This window comes from Mustela erminea, chromosome 6 (genome assembly GCF_009829155.1).
Source record: "Mustela erminea isolate mMusErm1 chromosome 6, mMusErm1.Pri, whole genome shotgun sequence".
Lineage (NCBI taxonomy): Eukaryota > Metazoa > Chordata > Mammalia > Carnivora > Mustelidae > Mustela > Mustela erminea.
Window position 1 is genome coordinate 93,641,043 of NC_045619.1, and position 18,114 is coordinate 93,659,156.

The window sequence follows — 18,114 nt, forward strand, 5'->3', positions numbered from 1 at the left end:
GGTTACTTGCTCATCTCAGAGCATGTCCCAGAGAAGTAGCATTTACGGAGAACGAAAGAACTGGCCGATGACACTTCCCTCCCCAACCCCTCAGCATAGGCACAAGGACACCTGCAGGAACCAGCCCCGCATGGACACCTGCTCCCTAACTTGCTTATGCCAAGCCCCACTCCCTACGCTCTGGTGGAACCACCTTTCCCAGTCACACTTGGCTCAGTCCCAGCTTGACAAGCCCTCTCCCCCAGAAAACCAACCCAAACTCCTGCCAACACTTCATCTCCTGACCAGGGAGATTTATGAGGCCTTAGTTCCAGTGGTGGTGGCAACAAGACTCATTTTACAAGCAGACCAGAACACACCTAGTTAAAACAAGCCACATTCAGGCCAGGAACCAACCACTCCCCACAAAAGGCAAAGAGAGCCTCTGTAGACAACTGGCCTGAAGAATAAGATAAAGCAGCCAGGACACGACAGCAGAGTGCACAAAGCACACATTGGAGACACTGTCAGAAGCACCAGGCCCTGGTGAACAGGGGACACTACACTGCTGGGCACTATAAGACCTCTTCTTATAAAAATCATTGTGGGGGGCGCCTGGGTGGCTCAGTGGGTTAAGCCGCTGCCTTCGGCTCAGGTCATGATCTCAGGGTCCTGGGATAGAGTCCCGCGTCAGGCTCTCTGCTCAGCAGGGAGTCTGCTTCCTCCTCTCTCTCTCTCTGCCTGCCTCTCTGCCTACTTGTGCTCTCTCTCTGTCAAATAAATAAATAAAATCTTTAAAAAAAATTTAAAAAATTAAAAAATCATTGTTGGGCACCTGGGTGGTTCAGTGGGTTAAAGCCTCTGCCTTTGGTTCAGGTCATGATCCCAGGGTCCTCGGATCAAGCCCCACATCGGGCTCTCTGCTCAGCAGGGAGCCTGCTTCCTCCTCTCTCTGACTGCCTCTCTGCCTACTTGTAATCTCTGTCTAAAAAATAAATAAAATCTTAAAAAAAAAATTGTTCTCATTGTGCCTGGGTGGCTCAGAGGGTTAAAGCCTTACCTTCATTCAGCTTAAGTCATGATCCCAGGGTCCTGGGATCAAGCCCTGCACTGGGCTTCTTGCTCTCCCTCTCCCACTTCCCCTGCTTATATTCCCTCTCTCACTGTCTTTCTCTCTCTCTGTTAAATAAATAAATAAATAAAATCTTTTTTTAAAAAAAAAGGCAGTAAGACAAAAATAGATAGTTACACATAAAGGAAACCCCATTATCAGACAAACAAAAACAAAAGAGGGTGCCTGGGTGGCTCAGTCATTAAGCTTCTGGCTTCAGCTCAGGTCAATATCCCAGAGTCCTGGGATCAAACCCAGCTCTGGGCTCCCTGCTCAGTGGGAAGCCTACTTCTCCCTCTCCCCACCGCTTCTGTTTCCTCTCTCACTGTGTCTCCCTCTGTCAAATAAATAAATAAAATCCTTAAAAAAGAAAAAAGAAGTTCATCACCACCAAACCACCCCTATAAGAAATATTAAAGGGGACTCTGAGTTTAAAGGAAATATCAAAAGTGACAGTATGAAGTTAGGAAACACAAAAACAGTAAAAATTAATATTTCTCTAAAAATCAGTCAAGGAACTGACAAAATAAAAGGATATAAAATATGATACCATATACCTACAATATGGGAAGGAGTAAGGAATATATTCAAACTTAACCTTCAATTTAATATAGACTAGTATATGCAGAAGATGTTATACATAAACACAATGGTAATCACAAATCAAAAACCGCTCATAAATATGCAAAGAATAGAGAAAGTAATCCAAGTATATCACTAAAGAAAACCAGCAAACCATGAAAGAAGAAAAGAATCAGGAAATCTGCAGAAACAACCACAGAACAAGTAATAACAATAAATACATATCTATAATTACTTTAAATGTAAAAGGATTAAACACTCTAGTCAAAAGATACAGAGTGACAAAAAGGATTTAAAAAAAAAAAAAGAGCCATCTATATACTGCCTGTAAGAGACTCATTTTACACCTAAAGACACCTGCAGATTGAAACTGAGGAGATGGAGAAACATTTATCATGCAAATGGTTGTCAAAAGAAAACCAGAGTAGCAATATTTGTATCAAAATAGACTTTAAAACAGACTTTAAAACAAAGAATGTAACAAAAGACAAAGGACACTATAGGGGCACCTGGATAGCTCAGTCCTTTGAGTGTCTGACTCTTGATTTCAGCTTAGGTCATGATCTCAGGATCTTGAGATCAAGCCCAGCATCAGGCTCCACTCAGCAGAGTCTGCTTTTGATTCTCCCCCTCTCCCTCTGCTCAAGCTCTCTCTAATAAATAAATAAATAAAATCTTTTTTAAAAGGACACTATACAATAATAAAGGGAACAATCCAATAAGAACATGTAACAACTGTAAATATTTATGCATCCAACATGGAAGTAAGTACCCAAATATATTAAAATAGTTAACAAACATAAAGGACCTAATTGATAATAATACAGTAATAGTAATACCCCATGTACATCAATGGACAGATCATCTAAACAGAAAATCCAGAAGGAAACAATGGTTTTGAATGACACACTGGACCACATGGATTTAAGACGTATATTCAGACCATTCCATCCTAGGGGCACCTGGCTGGCTCAGTCCATAAAGCATGGGACTGTTGATCTTCGGGTTGTGAGTCTGAGCCCCACACTGGCTGTAGAGATTACTTAAGGAAATTCTTAAAAAGTTAAAAAAAAAAAAAAAAGAACATTCCATCCTTAAACAGCAGAATATACATTCTTTTCAAGTGCGCATGGAACATTCTCCAGAATAGATCACATATTAGGTCACAAAAAAAGCTTCAACAAATTCAAAAAGATCAAAGTTGTGCCATGCATCTTTTCTGACCACACTATGAAACTAGGAGTCAACCACAAAAAAAATATGTAAATACCACAAATATATGGAGATCAAGTAACTACTAAACAATGAATGAGGGGCACCTGGGTGGCTCAGTTGTTAAGTATCTGCCTTCAGCCCAGGTCATGATCCCAGGGACATGGGATCGAGCCCTGTGCCAGCCTCCCGGCTCTGTGGGAACCTTGCTTCTCCCTCTCCCACTCCCCCTGCTTGTACTCCCTCTCTCACTCTCTGTCAAATAAATAAATAAAGTCTTTAAAAAATAAATAAATAAAAAATAAACAGTGAATGGGCCAACCAAGAAATAAAAGAAGAAATTTTTAAAAGTACGTGGAAACAAATGAAAACAAAAACACAATGATTCAAAAACCTTGCAACACAGCAAAAGCAGTTCTAAAAGGGAAGTTTATAGCAATACAGGCCCACTTCAAGAAGTAAAATCTCAAACAACTTAACTTACACCTAAAGGACCTAGAAAAACAAACAAACCCTAAAACCAGCAGAAGGAAGGAAATTATAAATATATCAGAGCTGAAATAAATCATATAGAAACTAAATAAATAAAAACAGTGAAACCAGGAGCTGATTCTTTGGAAAAAATCAATAAAACTGATAAACCACTAGCCAGACTTATCAAGAAAAAGAGGAAGGAACCAAATAAATACAACTCAAATGAGAGGAGAAATAACAACAAACACACCACAGAAATACAGACAATTGTAAGAGAAAATTATGAAAAACTATATGCCAACAAATTGGAAAACCTAGAAGAAATAGATAAATTCCTACAAACATATAACCTACCAAAACCGAAACAGGAAGAAATAGAAAATTTGAACAGACCAACTACCAGCAAAGGAACTCAATCACTATCAACAAACTCTCAACAAACAAAAGTCCAGGACCAGATGGCTTCACAGCAAATTCTACCAAACATTTAAAGAAGATTTAATATCTATTCTTGTCAAACTATCCAAAAAAATAGAAGAGGAAGGAAAACTTCCAAATTCATTCTATGAGGCCAGCATGCTCTAATACCAAAACCAGACAAAGACAGCACAAAGAAAGAGAACTACAGGCCATTATCTCTGATGAACACAGATGCAAAAATCCTCAACAAAATACTAGCAAATCAAATCTAACAATACATTAAAAACATCATTCACCACAATCAAATGGGATTTATTCCTGGGTTGCAAGGTTGTTCAATTTTTATAAATCAATCAACACAATACATCATATCAGTAAGAAAAAGAACTATATGATCACTTCAATAGACATGGAAAAGCATTTGACAAAGTACAACAGCCATTCATGATAAAAACACTCAACCAACTAGGTTCAAAAGGAATGTACCCCAACATAAAATAGACCATATATGAAAAACAGACAGCTAGCATCATCCTCAATGTGGAAAAACTGACAGCCTTTTGCCTAGGATCAGGAACAAGACAAGGGTATCTACTCTTCCCACTTTTTTTTTTTTTTAATTTTTATTTATTTGACAGAGAGAGAGAAATCACAAGTAGGCTGAGAGGCAGGCAGAGAGAGAGAGGGGGGAGGAAGCAGGCTCCCTGCGGAGCAGAGAGCCCGACATGGGGCTGGATCCCAGGACCCTGGGATCATGACCTGAGCCGAAGGCAGAGGCTTTAACCCACTGAGCCACCCAGGCACCCCTACTCTTCCCACTTTTATTCAACATAGTGCTGAAGTCCTAGCCACAGCAATCAGGCAACAAAAATAAAGACATCCAAACTGGTAAGGAAGAAGTAAAAACTTTTACTATTTGCAAGTGACATGATACTATATAGAGAAAATCCAAAAGACTCCACCAAAATATTGCTAGAGCTGATAAATGAATTCAGTTAAGGAACAGGATACAAAAATCAATGTGCAGAAATCTGTTGCATTTCTATATACAAATAATGAAGCAGCAGAAAGAGAAATTAAGAAAATAATTCCATTTACAATTGCACCAAAAAGGGGCGCCTGGGTGGCTCAGTGGGTTAAGCCGCTGCCTTCGGCTCAGGTCATGATCTCAGGGTCCTGGGATCGAGTCCCGCATCGGGCTCTCTGCTCAGCAAGGAGCCTGCTTCCCTCTCACTCTCTCTTTCTGCCTCTCTGCCTACTTGTGATCTCTGTCAAATAAATAAATAAAATCTTAAAAAAAAAAAAAACAATTGCACCAAAAATAACAAGATATCTAGGAATAAACCTAACACAAAAGGTAGAAGACCTGTACTCTGAAATCTATAAAACACTGATGAAAGAAATTCAAGACAATACAAAGAAGCTCATGAACTGGAAAAACAAATACTGTTAAAATATATACTACCCAAAGAAATCTACACATTTAATCCAATCCCTATCAAAATACCAACAGCATTTGGGGCACCTGGCTGGTACAACTGGTAGGGCATGCAACTCTTGACCTTGGGGTTGGGAGCCTGACCCTCATGTTGGGTGCAGAGATTACTCAAAAATAAAATCATTGGGGCACCTGGGTGGCTCAGTGGGTTAAAGCCTCTGCCTTCAGCTCAGGTTGTGATCACAGGGTCCTGGGATCGAGCCCTGCATCAGGCTCTCTGCTCTGTGGGAAGCCTGCTTCCTCCTCTCTCTCTGCCTGCCTCTCTGCCTACTTGTGATCTGTCAAATAAATAAAATAAAATATTTTTTTAAATAAATAAATAAATAAATAAATAAATAAAATCTTCAAAAATAAAATCCTTAAAAATAATAGTAATAAAATGATAAAAAAATAAAATAAAATAGGGGCACCTGGGTGGCTCAGTGGGTTAAGCAGCTGCCTTCGGATCAGGTCATGATCTTAGGGTCCTGGGATCGAGCCCCGCATCAGACTCTGCTCAGCAGGGAGCCTGCTTCTCTCTCTGCCTGCTCTCTGCCCACTTGTGATCTCTTTCTGTCAAATAAATAAATAAAACCTTAAAAAGAAAAATTGGCTGACCAGGGGCACCTGGGTGACTCAGTCATTAAGCATCTGCTCAGGTCATGATCCCAGGGTCCCAAGATTAAGCCCCAAATCAGACTCCCTGCTTAGCAGGGAGTTGCTCCCTCTCCCACTCACCCTGCTTCTGTTCCCTCTCTCGCTGTTGTCTCTCTCTGACAAATAAATAAATAAAATCTTTTTTAAAAAATCTTTTAAAGATTTTATTTATTGAGAGCGAGAGAGAATGAGGGAGAGAGAGCATGGGGGGCGGTAGTCAGAGGAAGAAGCAGACTCCCTGCTGAGCAGGGAGCCTGTTATGGGACTCCATCCTGGGACTCCAGGATCATGACCTGAGCCGAAGGCAGTTGCTTAACCAAGTGAACCACCCGGATACCCCAAACCTTTTAAAAACATTGTTTTAATTAAAAAAATTTTTTAAATAGCTGACTAATGTAACAAACTATGCCCTTTGTTCATCAGCAGAAGTGATAGACTGGAAATAGAAATAAAACTTTCCTGATTAAGAATGGCGTAAGCAGGAGCCACTCTATCCCAAACGTGGCTCTACCAGATTCCCAGAGCTCAAAGTCACCCAATTACTGAAATATGTCCTAATTTCACAAAATAACTCCAAAGAAATATTTTCTTCAAGTGTTTGATAACTACATGGTCCTATACAATACTCCATCTCTCTGAATTTTTACACAGACAACTACAGTTTTGCAATATAGAGATAATCTTTAAGAAATCCTAGCATATGTTTATCAAATCATCATAAATGCTGATATAAGCTCCAAAACTAATAAAAAAAAATTAAAGAATTACCTAGCAAGATGCACTTAGGCTGGAAAGTCTGCTTTAAATGGTCAACTCTACCCTTTAAATACAGAAAAATGTGATTTTATAAATATAGCCATTCTTTTGATAAAAGGACTATATGGATAAGAATAGAGAAAAGGCATATGAAAGCCAGAATCTAGCATTACATCCGAGAACACTGAACAAGAAAGGATATATTATCACACACAAGCTGTCACTAAAATCTTTTCACACCATCATCTTGTGCTATGGTAGCTAACCTATTTCTAGCTCTAAGCCTGTATCTGATTGATTTGCAAACTTTTGGAAGTAGCTGGGCTTCAACTGACACCCAACATTAGAAGTATCTTTTTGTCTGAGTTATATTTAGCCTCTATTCCCACTCCTTTTCTGTTTAAGAACCGGAGGAAGAGGACACCTGGGTGGCTCAGTTGGTTGAGCGTCTGCCTTTGGCTCAGGTCATGATTCCAGGGTGCTGGGATCGAGTCCAGCATCAGGTTCCTTGCTCAGCCGGGAGCCTGCTTCTCCCTCTGCCTGCCACTTCCCCTGCTTGTGCATGAGTGTGCTCTCTCTGACAAATAAAATCTTTATAAAAAAAAAAAGAAAACAACAAAGAACTCAATCCAGGAAGGAATTATTGGACAGTAGTTATTAACAATGGCTGTTCCTATTGTTATTGAAAGCTTCAGCAGTGGAGGGGGCAAGGGAGATTTGATTTCTGACTAACATGAGGTAAGAGGGATCATATTATCTTCCTGGCAGAAACAACTAAAAAAACCAGACAAAATGGGTAAAACCATGGTTTTTAAGACACTGGACATCAGGCAATAACCAATAGGGATTCCTGAGAGATGGGAAACAAATAAGGTAAGTCTTAACATTACCCAAGCTTAATGCCTAGACACTGCTTCCAAGTAATGTCAAAAAAAAAAAGGTGAGAGGGAGAAGTCCAGGAGAAACCTAGGCCGAATCCAACATGCTCCCTGAGTGGAGAACACAGGAGTGAAAATCTGAGAAAGCAAAAGAGTCTAGAGTTCACAGAAGAGAGTATACTCCTGGGGAAAATATTTGTAAACCGTATCTAAGAAAGGAATTGTACCTAGTTATATAAGCAACTCTCAAAACTCAAAGAAACCATTAGGCAATGGGCAAAAGAGGGACGTCTGGGTAGCTCAGTTGTTACATGATCCCAGAGTCCTGGGATCAAGCCCCACATCAGGCTCCCTGTTTGGCACAAAGCCTGCTTCACCCTTTCCCACTCTCCCTGCTTGTGTTCCCTCTCTCACTGTCTTTCTCTGTCAAATAAATAAATAAAATCTTAAAAAAAAAAAAAAGGAAATGGGCAAAAGACATAAGCAAACGTTCAAAATCATTAGCCATTAGGGAAATGCAAAACAGATAAATTATCTCTATATATCTACCATAATGGCTAAAATAAAAAATACTGGTGCACCTAGGTAATTCAGTCCGTTAAGCATCTGACTCTTGCTTTCAGCTCAGGTCATGATCTTTCTCATAGGTGGCATGGGTCATGAGATCAAGCCCTGCATCAGGCTCCATGCTCAGGAGGAGTCTGCTTGAAGACTTTCCCTCTGCCCTTCCCCGACACTCTCACGTGTGCACACATGCACTTTCCCTCTCTGTCTCTCTCTCTCTCAAATAAATAAATAAAAAGAATGAAATAAAATAAAAAATACTGACAATGCCAAGTATTGACAAGAATTCAGAAAACATGGATCACTCATATATAAGTGATGGTAATGTAAAAATGGTACAGCCACTTTATCTAGTTTGGCAGGTTTATGTAATTACTCTTGGGCATTTATCCCATACAACTAAAAACTTACATTTACAGAAAAACCTGAACAAAAATGTTCATAGCAGCTTTATTCACAATGGCCAAAAATTGGAACCAACACGGAAGTCCCTCAAAAAGTGAATGCGTAGGGGTGCCTGGGTGGCTCAGTGGGTTAAGCCACTGCCTTCAGCTCAGGTCATGATCTCAGGGTCCTGGGATCAAGCCCCGCATCGGGCTCTCTGCTCAGCTCTCTGCTTCCCTCTCTCTCTCTGCCTGCCTCTCTATCTACCTGTGATCAATCTGTCGAATAAATAAATAAAATCTTTAAAAAAAAAAAAAGTGAATGCATAAACAAAATTAGAACAACCACACCAGACTACTACTCAGCAATGAAAGGATACAAACTATTGACACGTGCAGTAATTTGGATGGACCTCAAGGGAATTATGCTGAGTGGGAGAAAAAGTCAATCTCAATAGGTTATACATGGTATGATTCCATTTAATTAACATTATGACATGGTAGATTAAAAAACTGGAGAACAGACTGGTAAAGCCATGGTTATAGGTTTATGAATGGGGTGGAGGTAGGTGGACGTTGTTATTAAAGGGCAACAGGAAGAATTCTTATGGGAATGGAACTGTTCTGTATCTTGATGGTGGCTGTGGATATACATTAAAATTCCACAGAACTCCCCCAACACATATACCCATGCACAGAAAGGAGTACATGTACAATTGTCAAATCTGAATAGACTCTATGGATTGTAATAATATTAATTTCCTGGTTTTTACATGGTACTACAGTTACACAAGCTGACATAATTGGGAGAAACTGGGTGAAAGGCACATGGGATGGAAAATTGCTGTACATTTTTTTGGCAACTTCCTATAAATTATACTTATTTCACAATGAAAAATTAAAACAAATGACTGGAAGTGACAGCTTATAAAATAAGTAAAGAGCCAGCATTTAAAAATTTATTACAACTATATTCCGTATGTGTAAAAATCTAAAGGAAGCATGACCGGAGAAGAAGTAAAAAAAATCTCCAAAATGGTAGAGATAAAAAAACACTATGTATGACTAGTAGAAGATTAAAAACTGCAACAGAACAAACGGGGTGAGAAAATATGAAAACACAGCAAAGAAGTCAACCAAAATAAAACACAGAAATTAAAAAAAAAAAAACCACTAAAATAAAATGAACAAAGCATCCATGAACTGTGCGGGACAAATTCCAATTACCTAATAGGTGTCACTGGAATTTCTGAATAAGAGATGGGGGAAAAATATTTAAAGAAATAATAATTTCCAGGTTTCTAAATTATAATAAAACTATAAATACAAAGATCCAACAAGCTGAAAAAAACAAACCAAGACACACCATTACCAAACAACCTAACAGTAATATTACAGTAATACAGAGTAAATTTAAAAGCAGCCAGGAAGAAGGATATATTACATATAGAGGAACAAAGACGAAGACAATAACAGAATTCTCAATGGAAACTATTCAAATCAGAAGACTCCATATCTTAAAAGACTGAAAGAAAAACACTGTCAACCACAAATTCTATACTCACAGAAAATATCTTTCAAAAATGAAGGCAAAATAAAGACTTTTTCATGCATACAAAAGCTAAAAATCACCAACAGAAGACCTGTGCAAGTCCTTCAGGATGAATAAATATGGTAATAGATGGAAATCTGGATATGCACAAATGAATGAAGAGCATCAAAAATGGTTACAATGTGGGTAATCATAAAAATCTTTTTTTACTCATTATTTAAATATTTTTTCAAAATTATAAACTATTCAGAGCAATAATTTTATATTGTAATTTATATATATATAAGTATATAAATGCATGTGTATATGTGTGTATATACATATATGTGTGTATAAAATAAATAAATCTTCAAAATACACACACACACACACACACACACACACAAGTAAAGTGTATACCCAGAACAGAGCAATGGCCAGGAGGGGAAAAAAGAAGTATACTATTGTAAAGTTCTTATACTACATATGAAACACTGTAACATTACCATGAAGTGGAATGTATAGCTGGAAAAATGGCAATCAACAGAAACTCAGTTAGGAATCCTAGACACTAGGCTTTAAATCAGCCAATTTAAATAAGATCAAAAAAGGAAACTATGATTAAACAATTAAAAGAAAAGTGTAACATTTCAGAATTAGAATATTAATAGAAAGATAGAAATTACAAAAAGGAACCAAATAAAAATTCTGGATTTGGAAAGTACAATAACAAAAATGAAAAACATAAGTAGAGGGGTTTGATACAAGATATGAGCAGGCAGAAGAAAGAACCAACAAACTTGAAGTTAAGTCAATTAAGAATATCCAGTCTGGGGACACCTGGGTGGCTCAATGGGTTAAGCCTCTGCCTTCGGCTCAGGTCATGATCTCGGGGTCCTGGGATCAAGCCCTGCATCAGGCTCTCTGCCCAGTGGGGAGTCTGCTTCCCTCTCTCTGCCTGTCTTTCTGTCTAATATGATCTCTATCTGTCAAATAAATAAATAAAATCTTAAAAAAAAAAAAAAAAGAATATCTAGTCTGCAGGCACCTGGCTGGCTCACTCAGAAGAACAAGCAAACCCTTTATCTTGGGGTTGTAAGTTCCAGCTGCACACTGGGTGTAGAGATTACTTAAATAACTAAATAAAAACTTTAAAACAACAAATGAAAAGAATATCCAGTCTGAGGAACAGAAGGAAAAAACTTAGGGCAGTGAGACAATAAAAAGAAAGAAAAGGCATTCAGTGTGGAAGAGAAGTAAAACTTTTTTTCTATTTGCAGAGGCAGCTGCGTAGCTCAGTTGGTTGGGTAGCCGCCAACCCTTGATTTCAGCTCAGGTCATGACCTCAAGGTCCTGGGATCCAGCCCCAAGTTAGGCCCCTTGTTCAGCAGGGAATCTGCTTGAGGATTCTCTCTTCCTCTCCCTCTGCCCCTCCCCCCACTCATGCTCACTTGCTCACTCGCTCTCTCGCTCTCTAATAAATAAATCAATCTTCAAAAACAAAAAAAAAAAAATTTAAAGATTTTATTTACTTATTTGATAGAAGGAGACACAGCAAGAGAGGGAACACAAGTAGGGGGAGTGGGAGAGGGAGAAGCAGGCTTCCCACCAAGCAGGGAGCCCAATGCAGGACTTGAACCCAGGACCTGGGGTCATGACCTGAGCTGAAGGCAGACATGCAATGACTGAGCCACCCAGGCAACCCCCAATATTTTTTTCTATTTGTAGATGACATGATCTTATATATAGAAATTCCTAAGGAATCCACTAAAAACTAATAAACAAGTTCAGCAAGGTTGCAAAATACAAGGTCAACATACAAAAATTGATTATATTTCTATACACAGGTAATGAATATTCCAAATATGAAATTAAGGGAAAAAGTCCATTTACAGTAGTAACAAAAATAATACAATACTTAGGTATAATTTTAACAAGGAAGTATAATAGAATAGGATTTTTTTTTTAAAGATTTTATTTATTTGACAGACAGAGATCACAAGTAGGCAAAGAGGCAGGCAGAGAGAGAGGGAAGCAGGCTCCCTACTGAGCGGAGCCCGATGTGGGGCTTGATCCCAGGACCCTGGGACCATGACCTGAGAAAAAAGCAGAGGCTTTAACCCACTGAGCCACCCAGGCGCCCCTAGAATAGGATTTAAAAACCTGTAAAGCTTATATATTAAAAATTATAAATAATCGCTGATAGAAATTAAAGAACTTATTATTAAATAAGGGAAAGATGTCCCATGTTCATGGACTGAAAGATTTAATATTGCTAAGCTGGTAACACTCTCAAAATTGACCTACAGATTCAGTGTAATCCCTATGAAAATCCTTGCTGGCTTTTTTGAAGGCAATGACAATCTGATCCTAAAATTCATATGGAAATGCAAGGGACCTGAAATAAACAACAAAAAAAATTTTTTTTTAATTTAGATTTTATTTATTTGACAGAGAGAGAGAGAGACAGTGAGGGAGGGAATATAAGCAGGAGGAGCAGGAGAGGGAGAAGCAGGCTTCCTGCGGAGAAGGGAGCCTGATACAGGACTCGATTCTAGGACCCTGGAATCACAACCTGAGCCAAAGGCAGACACTTAATGACTAAGCCACCCAGAAGCCCTCTTTTTTTTTTTTTTTGTAAAGTAATCTCTACACCCAACATGGGGCTCAAATCACAACTATGAGATCAAGAGTCCCATGTGCTACCAAATGAGCTACCCAGGCCACCAAACAACATAATCTTGAAAAAGAAAAACAAAATTGGAGGACTCACATTTCCTAATTTCAACCTACCACACAAAGTGATAGTAATCAGAACAGTACTGCAATGGAATAGAACTGAAAGCCCAGAAATAAACCTTTACATTTATGGTCAACTAATTTTCAAAAAAGGAGGTCAAGACAATCAGGCCAAGGACAGTCTTCTCAACAAAAGGTGCTATGACAAGTGGCGAGCTAAACATAAATGAATAAAGTTGGAACCATATCTCATATTATACAAAAAAATTAACTCAAAATAGATCACAGACCTAAATATAGAGCTAAAGCTATAAAATTCAATATGAAACAGTGGAATAAATCTTCGTGACCTTTGGTTAGGCAAAACTTTCTTATACATAACACTAAAAGCATAAGCAACAAAAGAAAAAAAGATCAGCCGACTTCATCAAATTTAGAACTTTTGTCTGTAAACAATACTGTCAAGTGAGTGAAAAGACAACTCAGAATAGGAAAAAAATATCGGCAAAAGAACTCTTACAACTCAATTAAAAAAAAAAGACAAGTTATCCAAAAATACTACAAACGATTTAAATATACATTTCTTTAAATAAAATATACAAATGACCAATAAGTACAGAAAAAGAAGCTCAAATTCAAGATCATTAGTTGTCAGGGAAGTGCAAATCAAAATCATATTACTTGACACCCACAAGGATGGCTAGAATCAAAAGAAACACAATCAGTTTAGTAAGGAGAGACAAACTGGGACCCTCATATATTGCTAGGGGGAATGCAAAATTATGTAGCCACCTTGGAAGCGGTTTGACAGTTCTTCAAAAAGCTAAACGGAGTTACCATATGATCCAGTAATTACACTCCTAGATATATACCCCAAAGAAAATATATATCCACACAAAAACTTATAAATAAATAAACGTTCACAGCAGCATTATTCATAGTACCCAAGAAGTGGAAACAACCCAAACGTCTACCAACTGATGAATGTATTAGCTAAACGTGATATACCTACATGATGGACTATTATTTGGTCATAAAACGGAATAAAAGTACTGATACGTGCTACAACTTGTATGAATATTAAAATTATTATGCTAAATGAAAGAAGCCAGACACAAATGCTGATCCTTTTTATAAGATATATCCAGAAGAGGCAAATCCACAGAGACAGAAAGCAAATTAGTGGTCACCAGGTGATTTGGGGGGGGTGGCGGCAGGGGAATGGGGCGTGATTATTTAACGAGTATGAGATGGTTCACATGATGATGAAAAACTTTTGAAACTAGGGAGAGCTAGTGGTTGCACATCATAAATACAGTAAATACCACTGAACTACAAACTAAAATTGTTAATTATAAGTTACATGAATTTCACAATTTTTTAAAAAAGAAATTCCTTAAGGGAGGAAAAAAGTATATGCCCATACAAAGTTTTATACACAAATGTTTACAGCATAACTTTTAGCTGCCAAAAACTGGAAACAACCCAAATGTGCATCATCAAAACACAAATGGATAAACAAATTGTGTTATAGCTATACAATGGATTGCTACTCAGTAATAAACATGAACTACTGATATATGCATCAACATAGATGAATCTCAAAATAATTATGCTTAGTTTAAAAAAAGCCCAAGAAAAAAATAAATAAATGTAAGAGTATATACTTTACAATTCCATTTATATAAAATTCTAGACAATGCAAACTGTTCTATAGTGACAGAAAGTTCATCAGTGGTTGCCAAGAAACCACAGAAGTTGAGGGGAAGTATTAAAAATGGGGATAAGGAAACTTGTGAAGGTGATATTTTCATGATCTTTACTGTGGTAACAGTTTCATGGGTGAACAACACATATATCAAAACTTAACAAACTGTATATTTTTAACATGTACAGCTTACTGTATGTCAATTACAACTCAAGATTTATTTTGAAAAAGATGGGGAAAAGGCTAATAGGACAATGTATTCATGCTGACCACCCAACGGCTCTTAAGAGAGTGGTAAAACAGTTTTACTTTACTTTGATGAGTGTATAAACAACTCCTGGCAAAACTATACATGGAGAACCACTCACAGCAAGCATACAAATTTGAATTTTTGTAAATTTACAAATACTTCTATCAACCAACATTATAAGATCAGAGATGCTGAATCTTCATTTTTGACTGATTTTCAAGTACCGCTAAAAACCCTCTCAGTTCCAGCAAGTACTACCATTAGCATGATCTGTAAATAAACATTTAGACATACCAAGAAAGCTCCTACAAGAAGCCCTTATAATAAGGTTCCTTAAAGCTAAAACACCTGTGAACAGTATTTCATGTGTGACAAAAACAACACAAAAGATTCCTATTATCCATACTAATAATCTTTTAAGAATGCCCCCATTAGTATCTATTAACCTTTTGTAAGATAAAGTAAATATCTATTTTGTAAGGTAAATATCTATTTACCTTTTATAGATATTCACTCAAATTTAAACTATTTCAAACTTATTATCTTTCTAAAAAGCTAGAAAAGCCTTAAAATTAAAACTCTAACTAATCTAATCTGATTTTTAAAGAAAAATCTAATTGGATTTTTCTTTACCAAAAAGTATGTCCATTGTTTCAAAGACAAACAAAAAGTATGATGTATTCAGTAGTGAGAAAAGTTATGAAAATGAGGATGAAGTTCAGTTAAAACCACTTTATATTCATGTACTTATGACAGGTGAGGAATGACATCATCTAATTCAAGCTACCATCATCTCTCACTTCGACTACAGCAGTAGTGTTTTTTATTTCCTAATTCAGGTGAACTCAGTCTTGATACACTCTAGTCTCAGTTTCTTCATCTATTAAACGGATACAATAACACTTCCAACTTCATGAGGTTGCATGACAATTAAGAGAATATAGGTATAGCACTTAGTTTGTTGTCTAGCACATAGAAAGTGCTCTATAAATGTTACCTATTATTACCTGAATAAATGTTCAGCCTCCATGAGTCCAGTGCTGGAATGGCATCACGTAAGAAACAAGTCTAACCTCAAAAAAAAAAAAAAAAAAAAAAGTTAAAAGCAATTTCAATCTTAATGTAGGGAGACTCCCAAAGAAAAAGATCCATTCCAAAATCCACAGCAGCTTCTTTTTTTGGTTTTTTAAGATTTTATTTATTTAAGAGACACTGGGAGACAGAGTGCACACGTGAGCAGGGTTGGGGAGAAGGAGAAACAGACTCCCTGCCGACCAGGGAGTCCAAACTGGGGCTTGGTCCCAGGATCCCAAGATCATGACCTGAGCGGAAAACAGACACTACACTGACCAAGCCCCTCCACAGCAGCTTCTTTGTATCTTTTTTCCCAATTCCTTTTGTTCACAATGTTTCTCATAACCCTATACTTGCCCTGAACCCTCTATCCATTCCCTCTTTTTTTTTTTTTTTACATCCATTGCTTTAATGCACAGTTTTTTCTGTTTTGTTGTTGTTGTTGTTGTTGTTGCTGTTTTTAAGTAAACTCTACACCCAACATGAGGCCTTGAACTTACAACCACAAGATCAAGAGTCACATGCTCTGGGGAGCCTGGGTGTCTCAGTCTGTTGAGCAACCGACTCTTGGTTTCCACTCAAGTCATGGTTTTGGGGTCCTGGGATCAAGCCCTGCATCGGGCTCCAGGGTCAGTGAGTAGTCTGCTTGAGATTCTCTCCTCTCCTCCCTCTGTCCCTCCCCAGCTAGCATTCACACTCTCTAAAACATATAAAATCTCTAAAAAAAAGAAAGAGTCACATGTTCTACCAACTGAGCTACCCAAGCGCCCCTACCTATTCCTATTTTCAATTCACAATACAATACTCTACTCATCTGGCTATGTCTCCTCTAATGGTACCCTCTTCTTCTAAGCAGTTCTCGGTCCACTTTCTAAGTTAATCATCCAGTCTTACTCCTTGAAATTCTTCAGCTGTCTTCTACCCATTATCCTTTAAACTGAACTAGCAGACAGGTAATCTCTCTCAATAGATGAGAATATAGAGAAGCCAGAGACAGAATTTTCTTCTGTGAGTAGAAATAAATATTACAAACACATAATTTAATATCTCCCCTCCCTGACTACAATATTATTATTCTTGTCGTTGTTGTTGCTATTACAGGACTCTGAGAGCTGGCTGCTGCTTAATCCACAAAAGAAACTGAGTGCTGAATGCCACCTCTAGAACCCTTCATATGCCAAGCCCGTCTGTGTTCTTGGAACCCTCAAAATACCTAAGCCCCACCAGGTCCTATGCTGAAGTGAAGAGTATCCCTAACTCTTCATTTTGTTTTACAACTCTACCCATGAGTATCACATCGCTAAAGTCTGCCTTTCCAATATCATACTATATTTCTATGAAAAAGCTCTCTGGTTTCTTTATAGCCCCTGAACCTTAGGGTTCTGGCATTAGAGATGTGTGGTAGTTTGGTTAGGTTTGGGAAGCATGACCAGGATAATCACACTTCCCCTTTTTCACCACCAAGCTTGTCCTAAAACACTGTCTGCATGGTAATCCCCCCACCCCCAGGAAATGCCTTATTCTCCCCTCTGCAAAGAAATTACTAGTTGCTTTTCCCCATAGGCCCTCAAGGTATGCCCAGATGTGCCTGCTTTTTAAGTGGGCAGAGTGAGTTCATGTTGAGAGCCCTGTCATACCAAGAGTTCTCTCTCCATTTTGGAGTTAGAGAATCAAGAGCAACATAATTCAAAACACATATTAGTGCTTATTGATGTTATGGTTTTCTTGCCCTATTAGTAATTTTACCAAAATTAAAAGTGGAATACTTTCTGGAAGAAGTTCAATTCCTTTCTGCCGTCCATCCTCCATAACCCCCAAATAGTTCGCAGGTTTTTCATAAAATGCAATAGTCTCTTAACTAATCTCTCTACTTCCTTTCTGGGTACTCTGCTATCTGTTTTCCCCAGAGAAGTATGAGTTATCTTTTAAAACTGTAAATCAGATCATTTAGCTTTCTTTATCAACCAGCTTCTTTCTACCAATGGTTCTCCATTATCCTAGGTGAGGTCTATGGAGTCCTACAAAATCTGGCCCCTGCCTATTCTTGAAAATACAAACCACATACTCCCAATGAGGCCTTAGTATTTGTTGTTCCTTCTGTCCAGAACACTCCTCTCCCATCAGGAAATGCTGGTTCTGCCTCCCTTTAAGTTCACACGCCACTATAAAAAAGTATTCCTGACCATCCCATCTGACTATACCCCTCTCCCTTACTCTCAGTCACATCACATCTATCTTCTTCATACCACTCACATACTCACTCATGATCTGTAATTATTTATTTATTTGAAAACTATCTTCTCAAATGAAAATGTAAGT

At 37.9% G+C, this 18,114-nt stretch overlaps 1 protein-coding gene across 30 annotated transcripts in view; it reads right to left on the bottom strand.

The window, feature by feature from the left end:
* Nucleotides 1-18,114, bottom strand: part of R3HDM2 (R3H domain containing 2) — a 163,185-nt gene that overhangs the window by 103,063 nt on the left and 42,008 nt on the right. For 26 of the 30 annotated variants that reach the window (XR_004287003.1, XR_004287002.1, XR_004287010.1 and 23 more), the window contains exon 2: nt 15,729-15,794. The exons of 2 other annotated variants lie outside the window; for them this stretch is intronic. The gene's annotated coding sequence lies outside the window, so the exon portion shown is untranslated. The remainder of the gene's footprint in view (nt 1-15,728; nt 15,795-18,114) is intronic. 2 more of the 30 variants (XR_004286996.1, XR_004286998.1) reach the window with 1 other exon arrangement.